The sequence below is a fragment of the Cebus imitator genome, unplaced genomic scaffold, assembly GCF_001604975.1.
Source record: "Cebus imitator isolate Cc_AM_T3 unplaced genomic scaffold, Cebus_imitator-1.0 Scaffold388, whole genome shotgun sequence".
Classification (NCBI taxonomy): domain Eukaryota; kingdom Metazoa; phylum Chordata; class Mammalia; order Primates; family Cebidae; genus Cebus; species Cebus imitator.
In genome coordinates, this window is record NW_016107703.1 from 113,649 (window position 1) to 130,484 (window position 16,836).

The 16,836-nt window shown below is 63.1% G+C and overlaps 1 protein-coding gene across 6 annotated transcripts in view; it reads right to left on the minus strand.

Annotated features, from left to right (window-relative positions):
- Nucleotides 1–13,833, minus strand: part of ELFN1 (extracellular leucine rich repeat and fibronectin type III domain containing 1) — an 88,055-nt gene extending 74,222 nt beyond the window's left edge. For 3 of the 6 annotated variants that reach the window (XM_037731246.1, XM_037731247.1, XM_017508222.2), the window contains exon 1: nt 9,598–9,724. The gene's annotated coding sequence lies outside the window, so the exon portion shown is untranslated. Of the gene's footprint in view, nt 1–9,597; nt 9,726–10,263; nt 10,420–13,709 lie in introns of those variants that run through there. The other 3 variants (XR_005196813.1, XM_037731244.1, XM_037731245.1) reach the window with 3 other exon arrangements.
- Between the last annotated feature and the right edge of the window lie 3,003 nt (nt 13,834–16,836).

Here is a 16,836-nt window from a genome sequence, read left to right on the forward strand (position 1 = left end):
ATAATGTCTGCTTGGCTTTCAAAACCAGAGCTCAGAGCCCAGCATTGGAGAATGTCCACTGGGTAGGTGAATGAGTGAATGAATGAATGGACGAGTGAAGGAATGAATGAGTGAATGAATGAGTGAATGAATGGATGAGTGAATGAATGGATGAGTGAAGGAATGAATGAGTGAAGGAATGAATGAGTGAATGAATAAATGTACATTTTTGTCTCTAATGAGTAACTCCCACATGTCCTGACTTCACAGTCGTGCAATGAACTGTGTGCGTACACACAGGTGCGCTCAGGAGCACATGCGCCCCCTTCTGTTCTCCCTTCCATCTCTGTCCCTGCCCTCTCCCTCCCTCTAGGATGGAGATCTGGGTGCCAGAGCCTTGTGGTGGACAGGACAAGGCAGAGGTAACCCTGCATAACAGGGCTTTCAGAGGAGCAGAGGGGACGCCACATCCACGACAGTGGATGATGCCAAGGACAGGGGCAGAGTCACAGCAGGGAGTCACTGTTGGAGTGTGGCTGGGGAGCAGGGCAGGCAGGGGAAGGGGCCCTCATTCCGAGCACAATGACAGGTAGCACCATGGGATTCAGGCTTTGCCAATGCCCTGTAAATGCTGCCCTGCTTGGTGGGACTCACCCCAGCAGACGGGAGTTACAGGTCTAGTGCACAGATGCAAAAGTGAGGCTTGCGGGAACCCCCTGCTCCCTTCCCCACACCCTTCACAGCAGAGCTCGGTGGAGATGGGGCTGAGGCAGCAGCCTGGGCCTCAGTTTCCTCTCCTGCCTCAACCTCCAGAGAACGTTCCTGTGGGTTCCCTCAGCCAGCCAGCTCCAGGGGAGCCCAGAGCAGTCTCAGGGACTGTCCTCCAGGGCCCAGGTCCAGAGCATCCTGCCCATGGCCCAGCTGGTCAGGCCAGGCACCTCCAGGCTGGGGGAGGGGCTAGGGCCTCCTGCAGAGAGGGGAACGTGCAGCTGTGATGGTGCCAGGCACAACGGACCCAGGCCTGGGCTGGGGCTCCCCCACCCGGCCCCCGGTCACCAGCTGGACTCTAGCAGCGTACTGAGCCCCGGCTGCTCCTCTGTCAAACGGGGGATGGGCTGTGGCTGAACAGGTGCCAACATCCCTGCAAGACAGACATAATCATTAATGTGTAACTCAGGGTCATGCAGGCCAGTGGAGGTGATGGGAGATGAGGGTCAGCACCTCCCTCAGGCTCTCTCCTCCTCCTCTGCCCACACCAAAGCCAGTTCCTCAGGGTAAGCACTCCTGGGAGCACAGGCCAGCCCCTGGCATCGCTCACTCTGGCATCACCCGAGCTCCGAATCCTGACTCACAGTGTGTCCATGCAATGCTTGCCACCTGCTTCCCCCCACGCCTGCTCACCCCCACACTCCCAATTTCATTGTGCCACTGTTCACTGTGTCAAATGCTCCCTTGCTCACTAAGCCGGGTAGTCACCAAGACCATCGCAAAGAAACGGGGAATGCCCTGGTACCCACATGGGCAGGCAGAGGGCACAGTGAGAGCTGGGGCTCAGGGGCCACACCCACAACTGCTGGAGCCAGGCAAGGGCACTGGGGCTGAGGCTGGCGGTAGGTGCAGGAAGAGGACGCTGGAGGAGGCTTGGGGGCACTCTGGGCACCGCAGGATGTCCTGAGCCTATTTACAGACCTGTCTGCAAAATGTGGGGTGGGGGCCCAGGGGAGTCTGATACAGGCTATGCTGGTTCTGGCACACATGAGCCTTGAGCCTGGACCATATGACTTCCCGACTCCATGCCTCAGCCTTCTGGTCTGTGAAATGAGCACACAGCACCTCCCTTTGGGCTGCGTGAAGATGCCCGGTGGTGTAGGCCTCACCCACAACTGGCATGCAGGGCACAGGGTGGGACAAGTGAGCTGCTCTGAGCCCAGGTGGGTGTGGGGTGTGAGGCTTAGGTGCCTTGGGTGGTCGTGGTGGGACGGAAGCCGAGGTCCCATCTTGGCACGGGCTGCACTCCAGGACCGCATGGTGTGTGTCTGCGTGACCTGTGCCTGCGCACACCTGTGCATGCCTCCCCAGTGTGTGTGGGAGAACATCGTGCATGGTGAGGGCACAAGTGCCCAGGGCTGGGAGCTGCATGCTTGTTCAGCCGCGTCCCCTTTGGTCCCTGCCTGGTGTGGATTCAGTCGAGGGAAGGCTGGATTTCTGGTGAGCTGCTTCCCTGAAAAGCTGTCTCCAGGGATTCAGCCCTCAGATGTAGCATGCTCTTGTTCTGTGGGGACAATATAATGAAGCAACAAAAATACGCCCGGATGTCTGTCAGACAGCACACGCTTCAGAGGCCTGAGTCTCTTCCCAATGGCCCTCCCCGCCTACCCCAAGGACAGGGAGCCGGCCGCTCCTAGACCCACCAGAAGCCCGAGGGAGCTCCACACGCTCCCCGCATCTCAGAACCTCCATCCACTTGACTGAATTTGCCCAAAAAAAAAAAAAAAGAGAGAGAGAAAAGAAAAAGCAGACAATAAATTCATTTTACAGAACCTAAACCCTCAGACTGAAGGAATTTCACATCAGAGCCACCATCATACAAGAACCCACATCGGCTGCCCACTGTGGTATCTGAGAGGTGAAAAAGGTAGGGGGGCCAGGAGGGTGTGCACACACCCCCCATTCACCCAGACACTAATCAACACACATGTGAACTCAGGCAGACATTAATCCACATGCACACAGGTGCACACTCCTATTCACACAGGCGCTAGTCTACACACACGTGAACTCATGCACATGTGTGTGCACACTCCTCTAGCCAGGCAGACGTGAATCCACACGCATACACGTGTGCACACTCCTATGTTCATGCAGGCGCTAATCTATATGTGTGCACACATGTGCCTGCTCCTGGATTTACTCGGACACCCATCTGTACTCAGAGCCACACACAAATGAAGATCTGAAAATCCTGTCTCCCTGGCGGAAGCCGGGATGCCAGATACCTGAGGAATGGGCCCCACTCTTATGGGCACCCTGAGGGGTTCCATGCCAAGCTAACCCCGCTGTATCATACCAAACCATTTTGGGGGAGTTCATCTCCCCCAGGACGCAGCTCAGAGATGCTGATGGCTCAGAGGGAAGCAGGACTTGCTTCACACAGCCTTCCTCGCCACGGGACCGCCTCCCTCATTTCTTAATGAATATAAATAGGAAAATGGGTTTTGCCTTACAGAATGTCTTTCTCCATAGGAACGTAGCTCCATTTCTAAGCACTGTCAAAACAGAAGTTACAGCCTCTCCGTCTCTCAGTCACCAGCGTCATCACCCCGTACGGGCTACCCTCATGGCTCTCAGACATCGGCAGTCCCCTGGGTGGCTCATTCCCTGGTGTGCCCCTAAAATCCGTTTCTCTGTTGGCACCAGAGGAATCCTTTAAAGCCAGCCTTGTCTCTCAGCTGCTGCAAACTCCCCAGAGACTCCCAAGGCAATCCGAGCACCATCCGACTCTTCCCAAGAGCTCCGACACAAGAGAATCCTGGACCCTGGAGCCTCTCCCGCTCGCCTCTCAGCCCCCACAGCCAGCCGCACTGACCTGGCCCTTCACCCACATGAAGCGTGTCTCGGCTGCAGGGCCTTTGCACCTGCTATCCCTTCCCTGGCATCCTCCTTCCCTGCCTCATTACACAGCAGGGCACAGAGGGAGGCAGGGACCGAATCTGCACCCCATCCAGGATCCAGGGCTGCAGGTCTGAGGGTCTCGCAGGGCACATCAGAAGGGCAGGGATTCTGCCAGTGACCGCGGGGACTTTGACTGTCCAGAATTGGCGTCAGCCATTTACACTACCCACGGCAATCCATCCACCATCCTCCCCACCCAACAGAGGGGAGGCCAAGGCTCCAGGAGGGGAAGGGACCCACCTCAGGCCACCCCGTGATCTGCAGCTGGGCCCTTCCATGGCTTCCCCAGGGCAGATAGACGCAGGGGTGGTCCCTCAGTGAGGAGGGCAGAGGCCTCAGGGCTCCCCTCTAGCAGGGAGACTGAGACTAGGGGGCCCTCTCCAGGAACCACAGCAAACCAGGGGGTTGGAGATTTCCAGGAAACACTGTTGCCCGGGGAACAGGAGCCAGGGTGCCCTGGAGCCGCTACCAGCACCCTCCAGGCAGAGGCAGGCACTTGGCTAATGCCATCTCCCTTGGGACCTGGTCTAGGAAACAGCTGCCACCTTTCCAGACGTGTCCGGGAAGCGTCCCAGTCCCCCTCCCAGCCAGCCTCCCTCGGTCAGCACTCTGACCCAGGGCCACCCAAGCAGGAGCCCTAGCACAGCCCAGAGTCCAGGCCCACGAGATACATCCTGAGGGTCCTCAGCCTCCTGGGATTCCAGGGAGGCCGTGGAGGTCATGATGGTGGCGAGGGAGCCAAAGGCTGGCTGCCCCTTCACACAGCCCTAGTGGGGCATCTGTGCCGCAGGCATTTCCAGGACAGCTTTCCAGCCATCCAGGCTCTGTCTCAGCAGTGCAGGACTATGAAGGCACACAGCTGTCCCTGACCCATCCCTCCAGACCAGTGCTGCCTCACTGTGTGCTCTGCAAAGCCCTCTCCCTGCAATGCCTCCCGTGCCCTGGCCGAGGGTTCAGGGAGCCCCCCAATGGCCCCCCGTTTCCCCCGGAAGCCAGCCAGGATTCTCATCCATGTGGGGCGGGCACATGGCTGCCTGTGTTTGTATCTGTGTTTATTAAACTAGAGGGATTTAATGACTAAGAGGTGCCCGAGTTTGATCCTGCTGAAAATAAGACTCGGATCTGTCGGTAAACACGGGGGAGCCTCCAGGCTGTCAATCATCTCCTGAGGTTTCCATCCCAGGCAGGATTCCGCCTGGACCCAATGGCCTCCAAATGTGGGGGCAGCAATGCTGGGGTGTGCACCCCTAGCTCTCAGGGTGTTAAGTGCTCTGTGACGAGCCCTCTACAGAAGTCACCATTGGAGAGGGCGGATGACAGAGAGACATGCTTCTGTGGGGTGGGGTCCTAGAGGGGTAGTGGGCCACAGGGAGCCTGGGGGTGCTGAGGGGTAGAATGTGGCCTCCCAGACAAGCCAGTTCACCTCCACTCCGTGGGCTGCAGGGTCCAAGCTGAGACCGGATATGAGGTGTAGGGAGCACAGCATGGGAAGGGGCTGAGCCCAGATACCACTGCCTGCTCTGATGCCAGCTTGGGGCCACTGCCCTGTCTGGCCCTCAGCGTCCCTATCTTTAAAATTCAGGGATTGAATCAGAGGCTGTAGCAAACAGTGGACCTGGTGATGGCTGGGCCGGGCTGGGTCGAGGGACGTTTCCTGCTCGGCTGTGCCTCCTCTGTCCCCACCCCTCCCTTGGAAGCCCAGAGCTCAGTTTCCCAACATACCCCAGCTTTATGTGGGAGCACTAGGCACAACAGACAGGGAGGCCCAGCTCTGTCCCTTCCACCAGTCTCTCCCACTGTGGCTGCCGGAGTCCGTCCCGGAACAGCAGAGGAGACATCGGGGTGGACGTCGCAGGCAGGCGGTCATCGTCCCTGTCAAGACCCCTCTCCCCACGCTGCTCACTGCTCCGGGGGGCTCATACCTCCCCTCCCACCACCTCTCCTGCCTGGACGCCCACCTCTTCCTCTAGGGTTATCTAAATGCTGCCCACCCTCCAGAAGCCAGCCAGACCCCTCCTCTGTGAGCAGAGCAGCCCGGAAGAGGAGCTTGTGTCCGGCTCGAAGGGGAGGGGATCCTGGAAGCTGTGAGACCCAAGGAATCCACTGCTGAGTAGAAGGGAGGAGACCAGGGCTGAGTACCTGAGATCTGGAGACTCCAGGGTCTACTGCCACAGAACGGCTCAGGAGTCCCAGCCAAGTGGGTGGGGAAGGGCTGCAAGGACCAGCCTACAGGACTCAGTTTCCCCACTGGCTCCTGTGCATCCCCCATGGCCCAGAGCAGGGACGAGAGGAGTGGTCCTCTCTGCCTCTCCTCTGAAGGTCTCTCAAGCCCTGCTGGACCTCCCGCTGCCTCAGCCTGGGTTCCAGCTCTCCTCCAAGATCAAAACTCCAACTGCCCCAGGACAGCCCCACAGGCACAGAGTCCTGGCCCAGCCACAGCTCGAGCTCCCTCACTGTGTGATCTTGGGTGATGCTGGGCCCTTCTGGAAAATGGGGCTGGACTGGCTGATCTCCATGGGAAAGGAGGTGCGTTTATTCGTGAGACCATTGTCTTTCCATCTGGGAACGCCAGCTCCAAGGCAGCCAGGCTCATCAGGGCTTTGTCCCAGGCTCCAGGCACCACACACAGTCGGCCTCGTTTGCCACCAGCTCCAATGGCCAGGTTTCCCAGGGTGGTCTCTCCACCTCCTGCCGCCCCTCCCCAGGAGGCTGGGAGACGCAGGACAGAGCCAGTTTTCAACTCGCTGCCCTCGGGAAGGGGACATGGGGGGCAAGGGGTGCTGGATTTGAGTGGCCGTAGCTGCCGCCACTCTAATTCCTGTTCCCCATTGGTGCCACCAACTGGCTCAGGGTGCACCGGGGTGAGGGGAGGTAGGGACCCCCAACAACCAAGGCCTCTCCCACCCTGCTGGAATCCCCTGACCTGAACCAACACAACAGGACACAGGTGCCAGGCACAGGAGCCCTATACCACCCTCTCTGCCCCCTCCCTGTGCAACCTCAGACAATGCCCCACCCCACCCTGGGCCTCAGTCTCCCCGTCTGCACAGCGGGTGCTGGAATATATGACACCAACATCCACTGCACTGGCTCCACCACCAGCCACCCCCACAAAGACCCACCAAAGGCCACTAGACACCCGAGCTTGTGCTGGAAGAAACCCAATCCACGACAAAACAAAAAAGGAAGGGCGGGGGGTGGGGGGGGGAGATGACAAATGTATCCAATGTCCGCGGCAATGCCACCATCCGCTCCAGGTTCACGCCTGGAAATTTATGGCCTCGTCACCCGGCCCTGGAGATCTATCTCTCGCCTGTCACTCACTTGCATTTTTAATCCTGCCCCCCCACCCCCTCGTGTATTTACTCACCACCCACCCGGCCATCTCCAGAGCCTGTCTGTTTCCTTCTTGTGGAGATATATGAACACCCCAAGTCCATGAACCTCTGCTCATAAATTTTCCCTGACGCTATGGCGTCTGAGTCTGGCATGGAAAAAGAGTCCCCTGCCAAAATGGGGATTGGGCTCGTTGAGGGGTAGGGATCCCCGGGTGAGGGTTATGACCCAGGGGACCTTAGAAGGAGGCTTTCCTGAGTGCTTAGAAAATTCTATCAAAATCTGGAGCTGATGCATATGTGTGTGTTGGAAACAGACAGAGGCAGTCACCAACATGGGACTCATGCAGCCACTCCGATTTTACCCCATTGATCCAAGGCACTGTGGTCATATTTTAGTCCCATTAATTTTTCTCTCCTGGAAAGCAGGTGAAGCCTGCAAGGATACATTTAGGGTGAAAATATTCAAATGCCGAGGTCCGAGAGAGGCATCTACTCCAGGTTCTCACCCTGGGCTCTTGTTGGGGCCCCAGACACTTGTTTCTTGGTGGGAGCAGAGGTAGGGAGGCAGAGGAGCAGCAGTCCTCCCCGGCCCAGGTATGGGGAGGCTGCCTCCAAAGACACTTTGAAAAATCAGTGCTTTCCAGTGGCAGTCCCGGCCATGGTGGGGAAGGAACGCCGCCCGCCCTCCCCTCCTCTGACCCTGGGCGCTGGTGCCACCACATCCCTGCACCCCCACCAGGAGCTTGCCAGGCCTCAGGAGTGTGGCTCTGGTGCCCACTGGCTTTTCTGGGAGTTGAGAGCTGCCTGCCTGGCCTGCTGTATCATCCTGAATTATACGAAGACAGCAGGCCTGCTGCTGCGGCCACAGAGGAGGGGGCTGCACAGCCAGCTGCAGGACCTGGGAGGGGCATGGCCCCCAACCTTTCAGACCTGGAGACCCCAAGGTCTTCTGCCCACCAGGGGTGGGGACCAGAACTCCCTGACCATGGTATGCTCAGGAAAATGAGGGATCCAACTGCTGGGGTCCTGGTTGGGTGCCAGACACCCTCAAATCCAGGTGAGGGGGGTGACCCCCTCCCACCCACGGTCCTCTGAAGTTTGTCCCCCTGCCTTTGGTGGAGTGGGGCACAAACCTGGGCTGGGGCCTATGAGCCAGTCTTCTCAATGCTTGTTCAATTAAAAGGTGGCAGGGGCATGGCAGGGGCAGGGACCCCGGGGGCAGGAGGCCAGGGGCAAGCCAGGCAGAGAAGAGGAGCTTGTTTGTGCTTTTTAAGCAACCTACGCCTGACTTGATGGGGTTTCCCCCAGAGCTGAGTGCAGGCTGAAGACCTCTGGAGGCTGGGGGCCTCTCTAGGGGTCAGCCCCTGAGAGAAGCAATGTGGGGGAGATTTGCCATTTATATCTGCTCCTGGCTCTCTGTCCCTCCAGAGCTTCTGTTACCAGGCCCCCCTCACACCCTTAGCCCAACTGAAGAAGTGAGAGGCAGACAGCCAACCCAAGCCAGGGTCCAAAGAGGCCCCACTCTGGGTGTGCAGGAAGGGAGAGTGCGGGCATGCTGGGTACCTGCACACCTGGCCCTGCCGGCCTCGACCCTTTCTGCTAAGCTTTGTTTTTTCACAAGGCAATATCATCCTATCCCCATTTCACAGGTGTGGAAATTGAGGCTCTGAGATATCACCTGGCCCAAGGTCACTCAGCTGAGACCTGGAAAAGCCTGATTTTCATCTCAGAGGCTGTCGTTTTTATGGGGGGGGGGCAGGTGCGGTAACTGCAGGCAGTGCCCCTCGCCCCATCCTGAGCATCAAGCAGGTGACCTGCGGATTTCAAAGGATGGAAATGGGGGCCCTTGTCTTTAGAGGCAGGTCGGGGCACGGAGGCTTGGCAGCCTTCTCCCACCCCACAGAGGGACGACGACGAGGATGGGTCCAAGGTGGTGCGAAGGGTGGAGAGTACCCAGTAAGTTCAGTTCCGAGCGAAGACCCCAATCCCCGCGCCAGGGGTTAGACTCAGGGGCCTGGACGGAGGAATGCGACCCCTCCCCTTGCTTGGCTGGACCATCCCCGAGCCAAGGAATGTTACCCCTCCTCTTGCTTGGCTGGACCATCCCCGAGCCAAGCGAGGACGCTCGCAGCGTCGGGGGGAGGGCGGCCCAGCAAGGGGGACAATGCGAGCCCCGGTAGGGGTCAGCGACCCGGCCAGGAGGCGAGGACAACCCCCAGGTTTCCGGGAAGGAAAGGGCAGGGAGCCGCGTTGGGGATACAGGGCTGGGTGCAGACGGCGAAGGGGGACGGAGGCGAGAGAGGCGCTGGGGAAGGGACCGCTTGGAGGGACGCAGCAGCGTGCTGGCTGCGGCAGTTACTTCAGCCCGGGCCCCCCGGCTCTGCCGGGCAGAGCCGGCATCCGCTCCGCCGCCACCAAGTTCCTCCAACTTTGCCCGCTGCGCTCAGATCGTGCGCCGGGCCCGGGGCGCAGCAGGGGCCCGGGGCGCACACCGCGCGCTCGGGAACGCCTCGGGTTCGAGGTGGCGGGGGGTTCCGCAGGGTCCCAAGTCCCCCAGGTTCAGCGCCCGGCCGCGCTCGGACTCGGGCTTGGCGAGCTCCACGCTTACCTGCCCGCCCGGCCTCCGTTCCCGGGCTGCGCCCGCCGCTGCCGCCGTCCTTCAAGCTCTAACTTCGCTCCCGGGATTGAAATTCCTCCCCAGCTTCGCCCATCGATCTGCGCGCGCGGCCCCGCCCCTCGCCGCGCCGCCGGGGGGGAATTCAAGCTCGCCCTGCCCCCGCCCGCCCCCCTTCCCTCCCTCCCTCCCTCCCTCCCTCGCTCCCTCGCTCCCTCGCCCGCCTGCGCGCTCCCTTCCACCCCCTCTTCCTCCCGCGCGAGTCCGACTCCGTGCCTCTGGCCCTCCCCTTCTCTCCTGGCCTCCCAAGCCCCCTGCCTCTCCCCGGCTCCCCGCGCCGCCCTGCTGCTTCCCTCTCCCGGCGACTAGCTGAGGCCGGGGGAGGAGAAGAGGTCCTAGAAAGCGCAGGGGGTAGTCCTCGCGGTCGTGTCCCCGGCCCTCCCCGCCCACACCTAAACGGTTGGGAGGGGGAGTGGGGGCGACAGCTGCTGGCTGAACCAGCCACCCGCGACTCCCACCACCACAAGCAAAGCCAAGGCGTTCTCAGGTCCTCCCGTCGGTCCGCCTCTTATCGGAGAGGGCAGGGACCTAGGGGACGGAGAACGCGGGGCGCAGGCCGGGCCCCCTCTGCCCAGCCCTGGCCTCCCTTCCTTCACTCACCCCAACCTCAGGGAAGACTTCGGGGACCCTCTTCGGCTCAGTCTCACCCTGACAACCTGTGTGTGCGGAAGCCCCCGTCCGCAAGTTACAGGAGAGGAAACTGAGTCAAGAGAAGCCCAGAGTCTCGCCCCACACAGCGCGTCGGAGGCAGAGCCCTAGGAGCACCCTAGACCCCCGGCGGGGGCTCTCAGGACTCCATGCTTGGGCCGGGCAGGCCCGGGCGGTGCCTGGACAAGCCCGGGTGTGTAGTGCGGCCGGCGCCTCCGGGCCCTCTCCAGTCCCCGGGCAGCCCGCGCGCCCCCGCTGGGCCCCCTCCCCGCTTCCTGTCACCCGCCCGCCTCTGGTTCCCGGCCTCAGTACCCCCGGCACGCTCTCCGCTCGCCGCCAGCAGCTGGGCAATTCAACGAGCATACAAAAGAGTTGACTCAATTCAAAGGCAGCAAATCAAGATAAATCCTATAGTGTGTGAGGACGCGAGAGGGAATGTGAATGAACGCCCACGGCGCCGTTCAGTCCTATACGGACCGGCCTCGCCCGGCTGCAGGGCCTAACACCCCTGGCTCCTAGGGCTCTACAGGAGCTAGAATCGCGGGAATGGGCTCGGAGCTGCCTTGACCCCCAGGCCTCCAGCACCGGCCCGAATTTAGGAATTTGGTGCTTGTGGCCTCCGGCTGGCTGGGTGGGGCTCCTATGATGGGGTGCAGAGCCTTGAAGGGGAGTGCTAGGACAAAAGCCAGTGCGCCCCCACGATTCCATACACGTACTGGGGGCAGGGGGCCTGGACAACCATGACAGCCCCAGGGGCCAGGAGGAAGGGCACGTGGTTTGGAACACCTAAGCTGTGGCCCTTCTTCTGCCTGGACCTGGACCACTGTCAGAGCCAGGCCGCAGGCCAAGAGCAGGTCCTTGTTTACCCAGATAGATACTGCAAGCCTGGGATGTGCCAGGCCTGGGGTGGTGGAAGAGGGGGCAGTAAGAGGGGCACCCTCTCCTCCCTGTGCGTCTCTGAGGTCTCCCCAGCTGCAGCTCCGTTAGGGAGAAGCTGGTCAGCCCCCAGAGCTTCCCTGGTCAGGCTTGGAAGGCCTGGATGAGCTACCCTCCAGCTTCTGGCCTGGCCAGCCCTGTGCAGAAAATGACCACGAGGGACGGAAGCCCCAGCCCACCCATTCCGCCTGCCATAACATAAACCCCAAGAGAGGTACAGGCTCCCTGTTTCCAGCAGGTTCCCCCAGACCTGCGCTGGCGAAGAGCGCAGAAGCTCTGTTAGGAGCCTTCTTGGCGTTCGCAGGTGTCCCCCGTGTGCCCTGCGCTGTGCTGGGCGCCTGCCCGGAGGAGCCGCGCCAGGATCTCCTGCTACTTCCCAGGAGCAGGCATTATGAATTATTAGCCCATTTCCTCTGGGTGCAAACTGAGGCTGGGGGCCTCTTCAGAGCGCCCTTGAGCGGCACTGCCTGACCCCAGAAGTAAGTTCTGTGGCCACTCGGGGTCTGAGATCCGCGGAGGTCAACTGGAGGGGAGATCACGCAACCTGAGGAGCTGGGACCCCAGCAGAGCGCGAAACCTGGAGCTGGGGAGGGGAGGGCAGAGGACTGGAGGCGAGCCTGCACTGCGGGGATCGATTCCTCGCGGCTGCGCCCCCCACCCCGAGCAGAGGCTGCGCCGTGTGGCTGCGACCGAGTCCCCGGAGTCCCGGCCCGGCCGCCCCTCCCCCGTGGCCACGCCGATTGGCGGCCTGCGTGTAAGTCATTAATTCTGTTACGGGGACGCCGGCGCCGCCCCCAGGACATCTGTCAGGGTCCCAACGCCGCGCTCCATGCCCCCTGCCCCTCCCCCAAACCCAGAGCCGGGGAAAGGACGCGAAGGCGAGGCTGGGAGGTTGCGGGCGCGCTGGCGCTGGAGGGCGGCGGAGTCCCGGGGTTAACCGGGAGGGGGGCGGGGCCGACGCTGGCCCTGGGGACAAAGATCCCCAAGCTGCCTACAGGCTGGGCTCTGCAGACCCCGAGGCAGGAAGAAGCACCCCGTATTCCCCGTCCCCCAGATCCTCAAAAACACTCAGGCTCTGACCCGAGTACTGGGGTCGGGTGGGGGAGACCGAACCCTCCTGGGCCCTCGGGGAGAGCGAAGGCGACGCTGAAGGGGGGACGCCGGGACATTGCCTCCTCCCTGCACACGCAGCCCGAGCTGCATCCCCAAACACTTCAGGAGCTTCGCGGCGGCTCCCCCACCTCCGCGCCCTCCACAGCCCCCGAGGCTGCCCCCGGCGACCTCCCCCCGCCCCCAGATGGGCCGCAGGAGCGAGCGAAGGTGTTGCGCTCATCGTGGGCTGGGAAGGGCACGGATGGCAGGAAATCCCCGCTGCTCCCTGGGCAGCCTAGCCGCGGGACTCGCGCTCAGCCCACGGCGGAGGACTCCGTCAGGAATGGTGCTAGGATGGCGCGCGTCCGGCCCAGGGCCCTGACCGTCCACGCCGTGCAGTTTGGGAAGAGAAAAAGTTGGGGGGGGGCGGTCGACACCCTGAGATCTAAGAGGGGATAATGGGAGGAGAGCAGGAGGCGGGGAAGGAAGAGCGGCGGAAGCGGGACCTGGAGAGCTGGGGGTCCGCTCTGGGTCCCGGGTCCCGCCCCGCTCGGCAGCCCAGCCCAGCCGCGCCGGCTTCCCGGACCAGGAGAGGCTCGGGTCACCGACGCCTATTAACAGTCGCGAGCAGGTCCTTCCCGGGAGCTCCGCAGTGGCGGGCAGAGCCCGGCCACCGGCTGGGATGGGGGCGGGGGTCCCGTAACACCCGCTCCGGAGGCTCCCGCTGCGCGGGGCGGGGCGCTGCGCCCCCCACGTGGGCTACTCGAAGGAGAGGCACCCACAGCCCGCTCCCTCCCCACCTCCGACTCAGAGACCAGGTTTCAGATGAAGAGGGGTTAGTCTGTGGGTCAACTTGGGGCGCCGCGGCTACCCCAGCGCACTCAGAGGCGCGCCCAACTCCCTCCCCCGCTTTCTACCCAGTTGGCTGTTTGCTCAAGGCGCGCTCCGGAAAGTTTCGGGGTCCCCGCGGCGCCTCCTAGCCCTAGGGGTCCGGAGTCCTGGCCCTTCTAGCCTTGGCGTCTGGGAGGGAAGTTTGACCCGCCCGGGCTTAGCGGCCGCTAACTTCGGGTGCTCCCGCCTCCGAACCCGGGTGGGTGGATGGGGACGCCCAGGAGACGCGGGCCCCGAGCGCCTCATCCAGAGCCCCGTGGGCGGTGGGACTCGGCCCGGGCTCGGACGCCGAGGTCAGGGCACCGGGGTTGGGGTGGCACGGTCTACGAGAGCCGCTCGGGACCCCACGCTGCCCCCGCTGCCCCCCAATAGAGAATCTTCTTCCCTGCCTCCCCACGGGCGGGACCCTCCGGTCCCGCAGCTGCGGCAGAGCGGTCCCCGGCCCCTGACAGCCCCCTCCCCCGCAGACCCCTTCTTACCTGGGCCGGGGTGCGGGCCCCGGGCTGGAGGCACGGTCGCGGGCGAGCAGAGCGCGCGCACCCCAGTCCCCCGAGCGCGGCGGCGGCGGCGGCGGCGGCGGCGGCGGCGGCTTCCCCTCCTTCCACCTCCTCTTCCTCCTCCAGGCTCTCAGGCTCCAGACAGTCCTCCTCCCCCTCCCGCCCTGCCGGCCCCTCCCGGAGCCCGCCCGGCTGGACTCGGCCTGCGACCCTGAGCCGAGCGGAGCCAGAGGGAGCCAGGCTGCGGCGCTCACTGCGTCAAGCGCTGGGCGAGCGCAGGGCGGCGGCGGCGGCGGCGGGGATCGCGCGCTAGGAGGCCAGGGCCGGCCGGGCAGGCGGGGGAGCCGCGGCGCCAGCGACGCCGAGGGCCCGGGCGGATCCTGCTCCGGCTCGGGCGCGGGCGCTGTGGCGGCGGCGGCCGCCGCCGCGGCAGCGCCGAGGTTGTAGCAGCACATTCTTTCTGAGCGTGATGGAAGGTTTCATGTGGGAGAGTGCGCGGGGAGGGCTGCGGGCGGGGGAAGGGGCCGCGGCGGGGGCAGCCGGCGGAGCGGGGGCGGCCGGGGGGCGGGGTCGCTGCCGGCAAGTCGGTGGGCTTGGGGATGGCCGGGGGGCGGCTCCGTAGGGGAAGTAGGAGAGCCGCGGGGGAGGCGTGGGAAGCCGAAAGGCTGCTTCGCCCTTCCCCCAGCCCCCGGCCCGCCCCTAGCGCCCCCTGCCCCAGCCCCAGGCCACCCAGCTTCTCCCAGGCTTCGGTTTGGAAGGGAAGCCTCTGACTGTCTGGGGGTCAGGACCCTGGTGGCGATGGGAGGTGTGCACCTGGGTGCGGCGGACATGGCTTTGCGCACACGCGCCCAGCAACCGCGTGGAAGCTGACCCCAAGTCAGACCCTTTGTGGGCGCGCGCTTCCGCGGGCACCAAACCACAGCCCACAGGACGCGCGTTTGCGAGGCGAGGGGGAGAGCGGGGCACTTGGGGGTGGGGAGCTGGAGTGAGACGGGGTCCGGTCCTCGGCGGCCCCGCGTCTCCAGGGACTCGCCCTACCCCAAGGTCGCCGACCCCTCTCTCCCTCCCCTCGGCGTTGCTCGTCGCCCCCTGCCTTTCGGCCGGGAGGAGGGGGAGGCGTGGGAGCAGCCCGCTGCCTTCCGATTCCCGGAAGGTTAGGTTTAGAGGATTTCCCTCCCATCAGTCCCCTCTCCCCTCCAGGCGCCTCCCGAATTCTGGGGGATCTGAAATCTCCCTGGGATCTAAGCCGAGGGGCCCCGCCGCTCCCTGGTGGTCCCGAGCCCTAGCCGAACAGCCTCCCTGCTTCCAGGGCGTCTCCCACTCCCCACCGCCCCCTCCCCAGCCTTTGGCTTTGGCGTGGGCTAAAAATGCCAAACTAGGCTCAAGAGCGCCCTCGCCGGGCTAAGGCCCGCGCACCGCTTCACCAGCCTCCGCGTGCGGAGCCTGGGACCCCCGGCGCGCGCAGGATGTGACCCTCAGGACGGAGAGGCCCAGACCGCAGCGACGGCAGGGAGCGGGGGGGAGCGGCTGGGGGAGGCGGGGGTTACTGGAGGGGAGGGAGGTGGCTGTTCCCGGGGTTGTCCTTCCCGGAGGAGGTCCTGGGACAGGCATGGGAGCGGTGCGGGAGGCTGCCAGCCGCGCGGCCCGACGTTGGCCGGGCCGGGGATAGGCGCGCCGGGCCCCCCTCCGGACGCCGGTCCAGCGGCCTCTCCGCAGCCCAGAAACCCCGTCCAGCCTGTGAGGTGGCTGCCCACCCTCGGAGCTCCTGGCATCCGACCTCAGCCTCTACCAAACTCGTTCCTACAGGACTGAGTGGGGGGAGGGGGCTGACACCGTAATTGAAGGGGTTGGAGGAGGTGCCACCGCCTGTTCCCTGGACTGCTGGACACGAAGGGTGACGGCCAAGGACGCAGACTCTGCCTGCGGCTGTCCAGTCCTCTGTCCCTTTGCAGGGGCGAGCAGACCTCCAGGGAACCGCAGCGGAAGCGAACAGAACCCAGCCTGGTTGGGGGGCGGGGGCGTGTCTTGCCCGGTTCCTCAGGGAGAGTCCCTGCTGCTCTGGAGCAGGCAGTGGCCTAGGTGGGCATGCAGCCCCTTTCTCTCACTTCCCCCCACCTCCTACTCTCTGGGCCTGGGGAGTCCTGGACCTGGTTCCCTGGAGGAAGTTGGAAGAGGGGAGCTGTCCTGGGAGGCTTCCCAGGCGCTGAGGAATTTCAGCCCCGACTGACTCCCTCTGCAGTGTCTTCCAGTGCTGAAATATGCCCTCCTGTCACCTGAGAGGACAGGGCCCCTGCTGAGCCTGGCTGCCCTCGGGCTACTGTCCCCCAAAAGGACTGGACACACCTCAGGCTGGGAATGAGGGACCCCAGTACAGACCCGAGGGGAGGAGGAGGGAGGGAGGCTGTCCTTCCCTGGCCTTTTCTGGAGCCTTCTCTCCCTGCCTCTGTCTGCCTCTGTCAGAGGATATGTTTATTCTCTCCCTCTCTCCCTCACGCCTCCTTTTCTGTCTCTTTCCCTCTTCCTCTCCCCCTCTCCCTTTCCCTCTCTCCTCTTTCCTTTTCTTTCTCTGTCTCTGTTTCTCTTCTTTTCTTTCTCTGTCTTGGTCTCTTTCTCAGACATTCCTCTTTCCTGATCCTCCTCCCCCAGCAGACACAGGTACCCAAAGGCAGCCTATGAACGTTGTGTAGACACATCACAGCACATCCGAAGATGCGTGTCTACACCCGCCCCAACTCCCCCACAAGCCCGTCCCCCACGTGAAGCTGTCACAGCTTCGTAGGGACAGGAAGACCTGGAAACCCCTCCCCCATAGCTCACACTATGGTTATGCAGAGACTTGCAAAGCTCTCCTGCTTCACACACCCCTGAATCCACACACCCCGGCAGCCCCTCCTGTCTTCACCCCCCCCTCCCCGTGTAACCCCCAAGCACGCACACACACACACACACTGGTGTGGCATTATAAAGAGCCCTCCCTTGATGGAGCTTCCTAGAGGCCAGTGGCTGGCAGCAAGTCATTTAGTCCTCACAGCAACCCTAGAAGTGAACGCTGTGAAGATCTCCAGTTCGCAGAGGGTGAAATCCAGGGGTCCAGAGATCAAGTTGCTTG